A 15231-nucleotide genomic window follows, 5' to 3' on the forward strand; every position below is an offset into this window, starting at 1 on the left:
AGTGAAACTAAAATTGCATCAAGCCATTTCTTACATTATTGACTTTTTATGAGAATTCTTAGTGTCTGAGCCTCAAATGACTTTATTCAAAGCCTGTTCCATACACCCACAATTATTTATGCAAAGAAATGTTTTCCATTAACCACCTTAAAATAATTCCCTTTTAGTTCCAGTTGTGACTCTGTGTCCTTTTTTACTACTACTGTAAGTGTAAAATAGTCCCCTGGTTTGATCCTGTCTATACCCTTAGAATTTCATACACTTGAATTATATCTCTTCTCAAGCTGCTCTGTTCTAGACTGTAGATTTATCTATCTTCATACTGTATGTAAGTCCCCTGAGAAAAGGAATCATTCTTGTTGTTCTCCTTTGAACTCTCTGTAATGCTATATCCTCTGTACAGCTTTAAATGTTATATCTGTATATTAGTTAACATTTTATACTAAATGTGACTCAAAACTTCATCAGATTTAAATTCCAGTCTCTTTACTCTACACCCAAATAGCACATTTACATTTTTTGTTGCTTCCACATGCTGTCTTGATGAGGACATACTGTAGAAGAATCAACACACTCAGATCCCAATACTTGGTTGCTATATTTCATTTACCAGGTGTCTTCCCAAGCTATGATTCTGTGCAAGTCTTTTTGTAACTCCCTTTTGTAATCATTGTCACCTTTACATGTTTGCCTCTCCCCTTATTTTTGTACCATTTGACTAGTTTGATAACTCGAACATAGTCTAAATATGTTATATTAATCAGCAGGTGCTGTGGGCCTGAAACACTGTAGATTCTTACAGCACATGAGTGCTCTTGACAGCTAAATCACAAGCTGTGCTCTTAAGGATGATGCATTGGTTCCTCTTTTTTAACCAGCTCTTGATCTTCATGCATATATTACCTGAATTTGTTATGGCCTTTAATTTGAGAATCAAACTTTTTTGAGGAATCATATGTAAGGAAAAGTCTTTATTGAGGTGCTTAATGTTATCTAATATCATTCCTGGTTCTAGCAAGTTAAACATAACATTTCTCATTGAATCTACAGTATGTTGGCTGTTTTGAACTGTCATTGTCATTGTTTTCTAAATATCCATCAGCCAAAATAAGACCAATTGGTATCCTGGTTCAATTCTGTGCTATTTTTCTAAATGGCCTTAATTTAAAAATTCTCCAAATCCTTCATGGGAAAACACCATGAGGCCCTGTAGATTTATTGGTTTTTAGCCACCTGAGCCCCTGTAAAACCTCTGTGTCTATTAAATTAAATCAACCAGTACCGACGGAGGTTCTTCTATAAGGCATTATTGACATCTTTGATTGTAAAACCCCACATGAAATATTATTTTGGCATATTTACTGTTATGTCCTTGGGGCTCTGGTCATGTCATCTGTGCTCTTTCAAGCTTGTCCTCCAGCATACTGAAGAGACTGCAAACCAGCACTTTTAATATTAAAGTTATTCAAGTGCTTTATTTCTTATTAACAAGTTTCCAGGGACCCAACAATGACCCCACAGACTTCAGCACTTTCTTCCAGAGATTAATTACATTTAGTCCTGTTTGAAAGGTTGGATAGATAATTGTTTTACCAATCTTTAAACAAAAGACCAAATCTTTTTTATCCTCAGTAATTTGCCATTTTTTTTCTCTTTAATCCAAAAGACTTCTTTCAAGAACTGTGACAACCCAGCCTCAACCTCAGCCTCAAAACCCAGTTTATATTAAAAAAGACATAGAGCAATAGTTTGTCACATCTTTATATACTGTATCTTGATTGTAGGTTGTTATTGACAATTAACTCAGGATAAACATCCCACTGGCCTTAGTCAACCATTGATTAAAAGCTCCTTGAGTTATACAATTTGAAAACAGAAGTTACAGAGGGTAAAGACTTGCCCCATATTTTGTCCCACAATATCTTTATTATCATCTATCCATTTTCTAACCATTTAGAACCCAAGGTAGAACCCAAGTCTACCCCAGCAAGCAACAGGGGCAAGGCAGGATAAACCTAGTCCATTACAGGGCACACACAGACACAAACACAGATACTGTACACCAATTTTCCCAGAAGCCACTGAATTGACCAGTATGTCTTTGGTTTGTGGGAGGAAACAGAGGTAATCCATGCAAATATACAGACAAACACACAGTAATGTTAACCACTGTGCTGCCCTCATCTTCTATCATTAATCCTTATTCTCTCATAAGGTACTGTACTGTATATAGTTTAAAATTTATTTTACTGCTGTAGCACTGGAAAAAATATTTGCATTATTTTTCCCTCTAATACAATTTTGTTTTCTGTATCCCTTTTGGCATTTCTAATATATATTTTCAGCTGTGCCCGAAGCTCAGTAAACTCTCTTTTCCGCTTTGAATTTTGGGCTCTTTAAAGCAAATACGATTCTGTAACTTCTTGTTCCTCCAAGCATGACAGATACTACATTTACATTAAGGCTATAGAAATATACTGTAGGATGGCTCCTTGTTCCAAAGAGACTCACTTCTTCTGTCATATCTGTGTCTTGTAGTACAAATTGTGTGACAAAGTTCCTGGCTTTAGTATGTGACTTAGCTTGTTCTGAAGCTGGTCTGCACAAAATAGTGGTGCTGAAGCACAATGTTTTGGGTAGAGAATCTACAATATGTAAGACCTGATGACAAGACAGGGAGCAGGGATTTATTGAGCTTTTAAATTTTATTGTGCTATCAAACACCTTTGGCCAGTACTGAATTCCTGGGTCTGCTCCCCTTCTTCATACACTAGAGGGTGAAGCTAAAAGAGTCTTCCCAGCTTTGACCTGGCTGCTCAGTGCCAAAGGACTGTACATGTAATATAGTATATGAAAACCCCCACGACAACAGCGCACTTTACCATTACTGAAGCAGCACTTACCATATACTTGTAAGTAATGATATTTGAGGTTTCTAGTTTCTTTGAATGTGTGTTTGCAAGCCCTTAAAGGTGAGGTGTCATTTATGTGCCAGTATAAAACCTTTTTTTGCCAGACCTATTAACTAAGTGAAACAGCACTTCAGTGTAGAGGATGCTATACAAATTATATCACATCCTGCTCTGTGTCTCTTTTAATCCTCTTTCAAAAGACCCTAGCTCATATCTGAGCAGTTAAATAACAATGTCTGGGACACTTACTGTATTTCTTCCTAAGCCTGAATTTCCTATCTTCTCCATTTCTGGGTTTAGAGGCTAGTGCCCTTGAATTGGAAAAGTTGATAGTACATGTGTTTTCCCTGCAGTTTATCCTACTTTTCATGTTTTATGTGACCTCTTGGTCTTTTTGCTTAGACTTGCAAACTGCCATGCTGATTAAGTGTTCTTGTAACAACTACAGAAAGCCCCAGATGAGATTTCTAAAAATGAGGTACAGTAAGAGGAGTGATCTGGGAAGGACAAAGTATTTCTTTGCTGTCAGCAAATGTTCTGCGCAGCATCCAAAAGGAAAATCAACAGGCGTGCCAGGCATGAAAATCTGCACTTTTGGCACTCTTAGTACCATGCACAGAAAACAAGTATGGCGGTCACAAATGTTAGCACTGTGGGCACTGCCATGCATAGTAGACAGGCCTTAAATCCCATTAGATGCAAGGTGTCAATCTTTGGACATCAATGTTTTGTCTCAAGTGCTCAGAAAGTTCCTGGCAACCAACGGTACCTGGAAAGCAAGGCCTGGTGAGGGTTTCTGTGAAATGCTAACATAAAATAAAATATAATCAAATAGTGTAATTGGGATGATTTCATGTTAAACAGGAAGGGACCAATCCTATTTGTTCAGACTTTGTAGTGCATACTCAGCTCAGGTCCACACGTGGCCACCAGGTTGCGCTACAAGCTCCCTTAATTTTGATTCTCAGCTCCAATTGAAATGCCTTTCATTTGGGATTAGGAAACTGCTGTGTATTGGGTGTGCTCTTAAAAATTGCAGATTGGACTCCTTCCAGTGCCAGACAGCCTGTTCTTTCTCCCTCTGTGCTCAGTTCCTGCTGTATTCTGTGTCCTGCCAGCTTTGTACTCCATCTCCCCCCTGCTTCCTGTACTGGCCGATCATAGAACTTCCTGCCCTGGGGACAGCAGGCAGGAACTCCAGCTGTGGGTGGCACAGGACTCCACAACAGTATAAAAGGTTATTTGTTCTTAACTGACATCCTCTACATGCTTTCTGGGACCTCATTAGCCATCAGGGAAGATTCATATTAACTGTATCCAAGGACTGCAAAAGCTCTCTGTGTCAGTTATCCCTTTAGCTGTTAGACTTGGTTGCAGGTACTGTACCATTTGCCAGCTGTCATTCTACTGTGTTGACGACTTAGGCTCATACTGTATAACTGCTAAGCATGGTGGTATAAACAGAGAACAGGTGGTTAATGCAAAGGGTTTGTTATCAGGAGATACCTAGTTCAAGCCATTTCTATACCAACAATTCATTGTGGATGAGCTGATCTTTGTTCTGAGAAAATAATAATAATAATTGCTTACATTTATATAGCGCTTTGCTGGACACTCCACTCAAAGCGCTTTACAGGCAATGGGGACTCCCCTCCAACACCACAAATGTGCAGCATTCACCTGGATGATGCGACGGCAGCCATAGTGCACCAGAACGCTCACCACACATCAGCGATCAGGGGGGAGGAGAGCAGAGTAATTAAGCCAATTTATAGAGGGGGATTGTTAGGAGGCCATGATTGATAAAGGCCGATGGGAAATTTGGCCAGGACGCCAGGGTACACCCCTAGTCTTTTTGAGAAACACCCTGGGATTTTTGATGACACAGAGAGTCAGGACCTCAGTTTTATGTCTCATCCGAAAGACGGCGCCTGTTTTACAGTATAGTGTTCCCGTCACTACACTGGGGCATTAGGACCCACATGAGCCGCAGGGTGAGTGCCCCCTGCTGGCCCCACTAACACCTCTTCCAGCAGCAACCTTAGTTTTTCCCAGGAGGTCCCCCATCCAGGTACTCACCAGGCTCACACCTGCTTAGCTTCAGTGGGTTGCCAGTTGTGAGTTGCAGGGTGATATGGCTGACCAAATGACCAAGTGCTTCGGCCAAGCAGATGGGTTGTGTCAAAGACAGCAGCCAACAACACACTCCCAGTTCAAGTAAGAGATTGCAGTCTGATGTAATTGTTTTGGCTTTGACTGACTCAGTTATACAAGTTAAAGATGGCAAACAAAAAATCCAATTTTATGAACACGATTCTCTAAGTATGTCATTAGACTCCAGCCTCCAGTTATATAGCTTGGTACTTTACTGGAACAGTTTAGGTGAAGTACAAAAAGGGTACAACAGCAGTGTCTCACATAAACCCATAAACTCTAATAACATGCTCAAAACCATAATCATTTCTGCGCCTAATGTAAAAGCACCTGTCAACACGCTAATAGGTGCATTGTACAGTAGGTGCTTGCACTGGGTGTTATCTTGTATTAATAATATATTCGTGCTACTCAAGTTTTAGATATGTATTTTATGTATTTCATTGGCAAAAAACAGTTACTGGTTTTGCAATAGTTTTTTACTTCAGGAATGAGTAATGTATGCAACATATGAAGAATAAAGCAGAGCCGATATAGCATCTTGTAAAAGGTTACAGTAGACCCTGCTATTAAAAGAAAAGGGTAATAAAACACAATAAAATTGCAGGAAACACATAGCAGGGGGAAGAAAGATCTGGTAACAAGTGTTCTGTTCTTCTGAAGGGAGAGAAACTGAACATCCTATTATAAGTGATTTGGCATTACTGGCAGCTTCCCTTGTTTCGTTAGGCTTTTGAGAACCATGCCAAAGCAGCACAAATGTATGGTATGAATAAGCATGGCAAAACTGCAAAAGCCCTGGGCAAATTCATGGTGCTGAACATTTATAATGAAGAGAGGAATGCTAAAGCACATCTATGATGATTTGTATCATTGCCTGCTGTCAAACATGGCGAGTCCTGCTCCAATCAGAATAGGCCTTGATTTCATTTCAGGCAATTATTTGTCTGCAGGGCTGCTAGCTGGGTCATGTTGCTGACAAGAGCTGCTCGCAAGCAGATTTCAGCTCTGGGATGGGGAAAAATGAAGTGAGACAAACAGCCTCTACACATCAAAACCAAGGCCGGCAACAGTAAAATCTCTCAGGGGTGGAGGGTGGGGGAGTGTTTTTTTCTGAGAAACGTCGAGGATCTGAACTGTTCAAAGTCAAAGCAAATTGGTTAAATTTATGAGCAAATACTGAGGATGTGCAAGGCATTCTTGGTAAATGTGCCCCACAGCCTAATTTTTGAAAGAGAACAAGAGGGACCCCAGGGTATATAACAAAAACAACCTTTGAGAATTATAAAAGCAGCCATCATTCAAAATCTGACCTGCTCACTATGTTTGATACATACTGACAAGCATCTCAGTGCCTTGTCAGCTCTGAACTCAAACCTGAGTGCCTGTGTTTCAAGTATTGATGGCTTAAGATTGTTCAGAAGTTAGACTGGATCAAGAGGCATACAAAATGCCTTTTATCTGTTTGTGTGATTCTTAACAAATCTTTCTGGTATAGTAATTAAACAAGTCAAGTACACAGATGATAACAAAATAGGAGGATTCAAAATTATTTAGACAATATTGAAGAATGAGTACTGGACAAGATTGGAGTGTTACATGCTGGTGCTAAAACAATCTACAGAAATACAATGAGAGACCCTGAACTTGAAGAAGATACCTACATAATAAGACGGACTTAGTTCTCTTTAATGTTGACACATAATTTACAGTACATCTTGTAGAGACTGTGGGGATGCAATAAAGACAATTACAAAAATATTGCTGCTGTGGAATTAGTCCAGAAATGAACAACACAATACATTCCCGGACCTTTAGGAATGTCCTGCTGCTCTGTCCTGGACAGAGAAGACGACAAGGGGGCCCACTTCAAGAGTTTGAAATCCTCAAAGGCAATGACAAAATCAGCCCAAGGGATTCCAGAATCAACAGTGAAACACGAGCCAATGTGGAAACTACTGTACATGGAAGTGCATTTTAAAGTGAGAACAGGAAGAAGATTTTTTACACAGGCATGTGGGATTCTGGAAAAAGTTACCCAACCACACAGTCAAATCTGATGGCATCCCTTCTTTCAAAAAACACCCGAATAAGACCCCCTGGATCATTCTCCTAAAAAAACAGAAGAAACCCTTCACTTACCTGTAACCTTGTATTTTCTTAATACAATAATCTGTAGAGCCTTGGCTAAAATGAATATAAAAAGGTTTTCATTCTGTTTAGTCTAATAAACCCAGTAATATATTGTAACGCAACGGGGTTTAGGCAGGCGCCCTTGCCACATCAGGTCGGCCCCGCACCGTTGGGGGCTTGAACCCAGGACTTCGGCGTCACTCAACAGGGACCCAGCCCGGTGAGCTAAAGAGAGATCTCTCCCCACCCTAGCGGCTTTGGTCCTGTTATTACAGGGAAGGGCAGTGACGTCACCACTCTGGTAAGCCGCCTCTTACACAGTGCCTGTCGGCCGTATGCGTTACAATATAAATACATGTGCCATGTTTTCAGTCATATGAGAATTAACACTGTTCAATATCACAGTTACTTTTGCGGGACATTTCTTAAAATATTCATGAAAGTTTTCAAATGAACTTAAGTTTTACTGATGTGTAATCTTTATCTTGTCTATCACATAAATATCGATCAATAAAAATAACAGATAAATTAGAAGAACAGTAAGATTCATGTCAAATTAAGGCTAAAATGTAATAATGTCCACTTCAATAAACCAGCAACAAAACAAAAACTGAGTATACAGGCATCTCACCTTGCAACTCACAACTGGCAACCTACTTACTGTAAGCTAAGTAGCTGTGGGCCTGGTCATGGATGGGAGACCTCCAGGGAAAGCTACGGTTGCTTCTGGAAATGGTATTAGAGGAGCAAGTAGGGGGTGGTCACCCTGCGGTCTGTGTGGGTCCTATTGCCCCATTATAGTGACAGGGACACTATGAAGTAAAAGGGTGCTGTCCTTCTGATGAGATGAAAATCCAGGGTCCTGACTCTCTGTGGTCATTAAAAGCATTAAAAATCCTAGGGCGTTTCTCGAAAAGAGTAGGGGTATTACCTCAGCGTTTAGGCCAAATTTGCCATTACCAATCATGGCCTCCTAATAATCCCCATCTATAAATTGGCTTCATCACTCTGTTCTCCTCCCCACTGACAGTTGATGTGTGGGGAGAGTACTGACGCACTATGGCTGCCGTCGTATCATCCAGGTGGGGCTGCACACTGGTGGTGGTGGAGGGGATCCCCATTACCTGTAAAGCGCCTTTGAGTGGAGTGTCCAGAAAAGTGCTATAGAAGTGTAAGATCCACCACATTAGACCACTTATTTTTCAATTTCCCCTTTCCCTGGTGTAGGTCCCTAGGATATCAAAACATCAGAACTCAAAATATAACAAAAGAGAAGAAGTCATTTGGCCTTGCTTGCTCCTTCAGTGGCTGAGTAATGTATTGCAGCCATCATTGTCCTGAGGCAGCCTAGAGACTCCAGGCAGTTTTACCAGGTTGTCTGGGAAACTTTTTCCAGACTCCTGCCATATCGATCACAGAAACAAGCACTTGTTCTTCTTTTCCACCATATCCTTTTGTCTTCATTTACCTGTTGATCCAGAAGTACTTCGGGTTGGATATGTCTCTGCCTCTCAGAATTTTAAAAGGTTAAATTTGAATATTAATGGAGGAAAAATAAAATGAACCAACTCTTGTAATTCTATGACTATATTAATTCCAATGCTTGTGTTTTTAGTGCTCTACAGACTATTGTAGAGGCATTGTGCAAAATGTCTTGTCCCTTTGAATCTACCATGATTGATATTTTCCAAAAAGTAAAAATAATAAAAACCATAGATATCCAATCACTAGGAACATTACAAAAGATGATACCAAAAGAGTAATAAAAAAGGAACAGAAAAGGAAAACCAATCATGTAAACCAACCCTTTAAATATACTGTACACCATCAAGTGAGAGTGGCTTTGAACGCCTTATGTGAATTAGCAAGCATATAGTTTTAATGAAAACATTTCCAGTGCACTGTTACCTTTAAACACAACATTTGAAAAGCTCAATGAAGTGTTTGCAGTGATTAATGTTATACAAGAGATCAATACTGACAATAAAAGCTTGAGTCATAGGAGAAGTACAAAAGAAGCTAGCATTCATTCCTGATGCGTTGCCTAGTTTCTACAAGTTAATGCCAGCCTTTAAACAGAAACTACAAGAAACAAAATTGAGCTGTGACAGGGAGGAAGAAATAGAACTTGAGAGAAACACAAATGCTTTTTAAAAATGTCTCTTACACAGGTGCACATTCAAGCTCAGAAAAATGATTATGTTAATTTTTATAGCTTCTGCTGTAAATTACAAAGCAATATGTTGTCTGCACCAGCATTTCAAGGTTTCATTCTGGAGTGCTAGAATAAATTAAAAATCTTAATATTGATGGTAATCTTAGTGTACAGCTCTCTTTGCAATTTTTGAACTCTGATTAAAGATTGTATAAACATTTTTCAAGTATGATACAGGAATGGGGAGGCACAGGGGCACAGTGGTTAGCATTGTTGTCTTGAGGCTCTGGGGCCCTGTATTCAATTCCATAAGTGGGGTGTTGTCTGTGAGTTTGTATGTTTTCCTTATCCTCTGGTTTCCTCCCATAGTCAAAGACATGCTGGTAGGTTGATTTCTGGGAAAACTGGCCCTCTTGTGAGTGTGTGTGTGTGTTTACTGTATGCGTGCTCTATGATGGATTGGTGTATCCTGCCTTGCACCCACTGATTGTTGGGGTAGGCTTCCGTTACCCTAAATGGGATGAAGCGGTTAGAAAATTAATGGAAAATAAATGGACAAATACAGGAATCATTAGAAATCAAGTTAAATCAGGACAGTTGCACATTTTGTCTGGGGAACTAAACCCATACCAGGTAAAGATCTGACATTCTTGCTTAGTTTCAGTAGCATTTATAGCAGAAGATGTTTTGAAGACATTTACCCCCAGAAAAACAAGATATAACTTTGCAGCACAACTCAAAACACAAAAAGGCCTAAATGACTGCGTCTTTAAATAAATAAGAGTGACTGTTTAATTGGTGAGTTTTTCCACAGCACTGTCTTATGTTAAGAATGTGACATTGCAAAGGAGATAAAACACATAGGGATGTTTTTGGTACTTGGATGTTGAAGCCTACTGTGTAATGGGGAAAGGAATCTTGAAAGTTTATTGTGCCTTATCATGGTATTAGCTGAGTAAAGATCTGTAAGTACAGCAAAACTATGGTAAAACTGAAATATGATACCAAACGTGAAACTATGGCAAAGCACAGTAACACCATGTACAGAAAAGTATCTGTACTGTATATAATATAAAGTCACAGCAGTATTATAGAGACTGTCAAAAGCATTGCTTTACAATCAAGCAATTTGTATTTGTGTTCATGAGATTATCATCAATGATAAGCAGAATATCCTAGGAAAATGGACATTTTCTATCGTGTTTTAGATTCCATTTTCCTTTTCAATTTATTAAAATTTCAATTTCAAGTGTGAAAGTTAGTATACTGTTGCACATCCTTTTGAGGCAATAACTGTAAGACGTCTGTGACCCTTTGTGCTCAGCAAACTCCTTGTGTAATTATTGCCTGTTCTTGTTGTTCTGATTTAAAGTCTTTCATCAGGTTTCAGAAAAAAATCACATTTAGATTTATTCAAATCTGGAGAATTACCTGGCCAGTATGAAATTTTCCACTTTATTCTCCTAAGGACCTCCTTGATTGCATTGGTCACATGTTCTGGATTATCTTCAGGATGCCTGTCCAATAAGTATGGATGTATCTTCATATGCAGATAAAAACTATGTAATCAGGTAAAAAATGTTTCTAAACTTTCTGATGTTGCCATCGTTAGTTACATCATCAATAAAGAAGACTGTGCCAGCTTAGAAGCAGCCATGCATGAAGGCTCAAGTGCTGAAAATTTGTGCTCTTTCTTTATAGTTTTCAGAGTGGAATTAAGAACTTTTTAACTATAATAGATTTTAAGCACTATAAAATCATTAAATAACTTGCAAGTTTACAGCAGTAAGATAAGGCTGTTGTTTAACAAGCTGAAGGGCCCAGATTAAAAATTGTGTATAACATCATCAATATATAGATTGGTTTTAATGCGATTTCTAAAACCCCAGAGTATCCTTCCTGTCCTAGTGGGACTTGAACTCCCTCTCTCGAGTTTCCCAAATCTGCTACGGACATTTTTGTGCTCCAATGATTTTACCCCATTATCTCGTATTAATACATGCCTTCAGAAACAGCCGACAGACCAGTCTCTCCGTCAGTGCGAAGGAGATGAGGCTGTGATTTATTAAGAGGTAAAAGTGCAGTGTGATAAAAGCAGCCAAAGCACAACATATTATTTATAATCCCTCGTTCACAACTGTGCTGATATTCCACCGGATGTACAGTGCTGTTTCAACATAGTAGGAGCCAAGCCACTCTCTTTCTTACATACTTTTCTTTATCTTCATACAGCTGCCAATTAATTATCAATCTATAAAAAGTGTACAATGATGATATAATTGATTATGTATTGTAATGATGAAATTAAATACCGAGTACAATTTTGGTCCATGTGTTATTAAAAAAAGGTCCTGTGCTTTGGAATCAGTCCGGAGAAGACCAACCATATACATTCTGGGGTTGAAGGGACGGTCGTCCACTGATATGCTAAAGGAACTGAACATCATTAATCTTGACCATAAAGAGTCCTGATCCAAGAGTTATAAAAACAAGGTTAATCCTGCTGACTACTTCAGAATCAATACTGAAACACAAACCAGAGAACAGAAGTGGAAGCTGTGTGGAAATGTACTTACAATAGGGGGCACTTCTTTACACAAAGAGCTATAGGAGTCATGTTGATAAGAAGAATATCCTGATGACTTTTAAGAAATCAATCAGTACACAGACTGGACAACTATATTTTGTAAACTCTAATGTTTTTTTTTAAGATACCATAACCTGCAAAATAATGTTGTGTAGCAGACATTATGAGCTTCTGAATTTATATAGCAAAACAGGCTTACATGTTAACAGAAATGGTGTTTTAATTGATTTTTGTTTGTTTTCTAGGAAAATGGGCATTTTGATCCTGTTTTAAAGTAGTTTCCATTTTCCTTTTCATTTGACAGTTGTGTTACACTGTTGATGCCCACATCTGTACTTATGAAACTAACTTGCTATCTAGTACAGTATGGCCAAATGTGGTCCAAATCCAGCAGGTCTTACATGTCACCTTTACATCTTTATGTAAAGACTTGGAGCACTCGCGGGTTTTGAGCATTTTAGCAAGTAAACTGGTTCAGTTAATCAAGAAATAGCTACTGTAAATGCAAGAACTGAACTTCACAGGATGTTAATGATTCCATTTCAAACAATCACTGAGCTATTTAATTGAACAAATCACCCGCTTCAATGGTCATAATGAAATTAACAGGGTTACAAATTAATGACTTTAGGACAACTCATAAACCTGTGTGGGGCTTTGGCTCTCCCAAAACCACACTGAGTACTTTTATAGCAAATGAAATTCCACGTGTTGCAGAGGCATGAGGCCACTTTAACGTTGATTTATGCAGGTTGTAAAGGCTATGCGTTTAGCCAGCATGACGTTACCCAAACCAAAAACTATTTTAACTGTTTACTTAACTGAACTGCAGTCTTCAAACTGCTTTCAGTTTTTTAGAGAATTATAGTTTTGGAAATCAAATAGTTTGATGATTATCTATATGTACAATAATTCAAGTACATAAAGCGAGTGTTTGAAGAGACGAGCGTTGACAGTGTACAGAAGCAGGTACAGCACACCTGAACTGATCGCGCGAAGGCTCAGTAGCTATAGTAACCCTGCAATGAAACACTGGCGCTCTGCCATAGCTGCCGGCTCCTGGCTGCCCGGCTGGAGAGTGAACTTGACTCCAGTTCGCATCCGGTCTGTGTACAGGCTCCTCTCACTGCCGGAGCCGCTGCAGCTGGATTCCTCGCTTGAAACAACGGTTGAAGGGAAAACGATCTTTTCGTGAATTTTATAAAGTTAAACTTCACCTAGTGAAGTGTCTAAAACAGACTGAACTCGGATATACAGTACTAACTTGAAGCAGAAGAAAAATATACTTGGTTGTCGGAGCACCTTGGCTTGTTAAAGATCCTGGCGATAAACGCTTTTGAACAGCTGTGTAAAAGTGTGATTACGTTACCTTCACGCGGAGAAGCCGTCAAGGAGCAAAGGTAAATACACACGACGATACATTTGAAAAGTCACTGAAAATCCTGGTCCTTGAATCACGTTTATTTGTACCAGATAGACAGGAAGTAGGTTAATATGCACAATAACATTATGACAACTAATTATTATTAATTATACCATAAGTTATAAGAGGATAAAAAAGTAACGAAGAGTATTTGTCACTTATCCAGTGCTTCGGCAGAAGAGAAGCGGAGAGCAGTAGGAATTTACCAGGGTAATGTATTTTTAATTCAGGTGTTCCCTTGTTCCCTAATATATCAGGGGTGCCAGATTCTGTACGGTCCTAGATTGCTTATTGTCCTCTGGGCTTTATCCAACATGAGTTCTTCCTTACGCAGACAATTTAATTTCTTCATCAACCTCATTTGTGTGATCTAGGTTAATTGTAATAAACAGGCCCTATTCCAAAAGTGAAGTGCCATTTTCCCCATGTGCAAGGCCAGCTATGGAGAGCATTGCAACTTGCTTAGGTCCAGACCTGTACCAAATCCTACAGTTCAGTTGTCAGTTTCTAAAGACTTGGAACAATTTTTATTGTGGTTGGTTAAGCTAGTTAAGTGTTGGGTGGCAAGGTAGTGCAGCGCTCAGCATCGCTACCTCACAGCGCTGGGGCCCTGAGTTTGGTTCTAGGTCCTGGGGTGCTGTCTGAGTGGAGTTTGTGAAATATGTTCTTCTTGTGCTTGTGTACGTAGGTTTCCTCCCACAGTCCAAAGACATGCTGTTCAGATAATTGACTTGTGGGAAAGTCAGCCTTGGTGTGTGCCTGTGGTGGACAGGACACCATGCGTCCTGACTTGCACCTAACTGTTACCGGGTTAGGCTCCGGCACCCCTGTACTGGATAAAACAGTTAGGAAATGGACAACTAACATATGCCTAACAAAACAAGGGACCAAACTCTGATCGCTTGCTTAAATTATTAAAAAATAACATATGCTCCTAGTCTTAAGAAATATGTGACCTACTGTATAACACTAATTGGATCAGGACTTTCCAGGATCAGATTTGTAAAACCCTGTTGTAACTCCAAATCAGATACCTGTACTGCCTCCTGTCTGCTTTGAGAAGTTATGATAAATTTAGTTTCTCACCTTAAATGAAGTGGTTCTGGCATACAGTTAAAATACAGTACATGGTTTATACTAATTTTTTTGGTAGGATGCCAAATTATTTATTTTAGACTTTATTTCAAATAGTGAAAGGGACAACAGTAAATTGTCCATTTGTAATACTTACTATTGTTGTACAGTAGGTAACTAGTTATAAATGTGGCAATTTAAATGGCTAGATATATGATCATTGCATTTCACAATGAATGTAAGACAGCATTTACTCAAACAGAAACATTAACAACCTCTACTGAAGCTATTAAGAAGTGTTGCACACCAAGGCACAGTTAACAATGCTTAAATAAGAACAGATAGGAGGAAATTAGCATAACCTTACAATAGAATATACTGTACAATACCATTCCTAGGCCAGTCAAGTGCACAGGTTGTGTGAGATATCGGCTTGATAAACAGATTATATCACCCATGGGCTTTGAACTGAAGGATGACAATCCTTCTGTCGGGAGATGTACCCTACTACACCTCTTTACCAGAATCAATCACATCATGCGCTGTTTTTTTTTTTTTTATCCACAGCTTTTACTTTGTATGCAATTGTTTTCCAGGCCTTCACTTTGTCAGATTTTTGGCTGAGGTTTTCTCTTTCCAAATAAAATTGATTCATTTTCTAGTACTTCCTACTTAATTACATCTGTGTCCTCTTCTGTAAATTTGACTTCCTTTTGTTAGGGAAGCCTTCCAGTGCTATTGTCTGTGCTTTAATCAGAGCTAAATGTGCAATTGTATACCAGAACCTTTGCTA

At 39.1% G+C, this 15231-nt stretch overlaps 1 protein-coding gene across 4 annotated transcripts in view; it reads left to right on the plus strand.

The window, feature by feature from the left end:
• Window positions 1–15231, plus strand: part of LOC102682811 (kazrin) — a 618046-nt gene that overhangs the window by 71423 nt on the left and 531392 nt on the right. Inside the window, exon 1 of one of the 4 annotated variants that reach the window (XM_069184015.1) lies at window positions 12986–13341. The exons of the other annotated variants lie outside the window; for them this stretch is intronic. The gene's annotated coding sequence lies outside the window, so the exon portion shown is untranslated. Of the gene's footprint in view, window positions 1–12985; window positions 13342–15231 lie in introns of those variants that run through there. 4 annotated transcript variants of the gene reach the window in all.

The sequence above is a fragment of the Lepisosteus oculatus genome, chromosome 25 (genome assembly GCF_040954835.1).
Source record: "Lepisosteus oculatus isolate fLepOcu1 chromosome 25, fLepOcu1.hap2, whole genome shotgun sequence".
In the NCBI taxonomy this organism is placed as follows: Eukaryota; Metazoa; Chordata; class Actinopteri; order Semionotiformes; family Lepisosteidae; genus Lepisosteus; species Lepisosteus oculatus.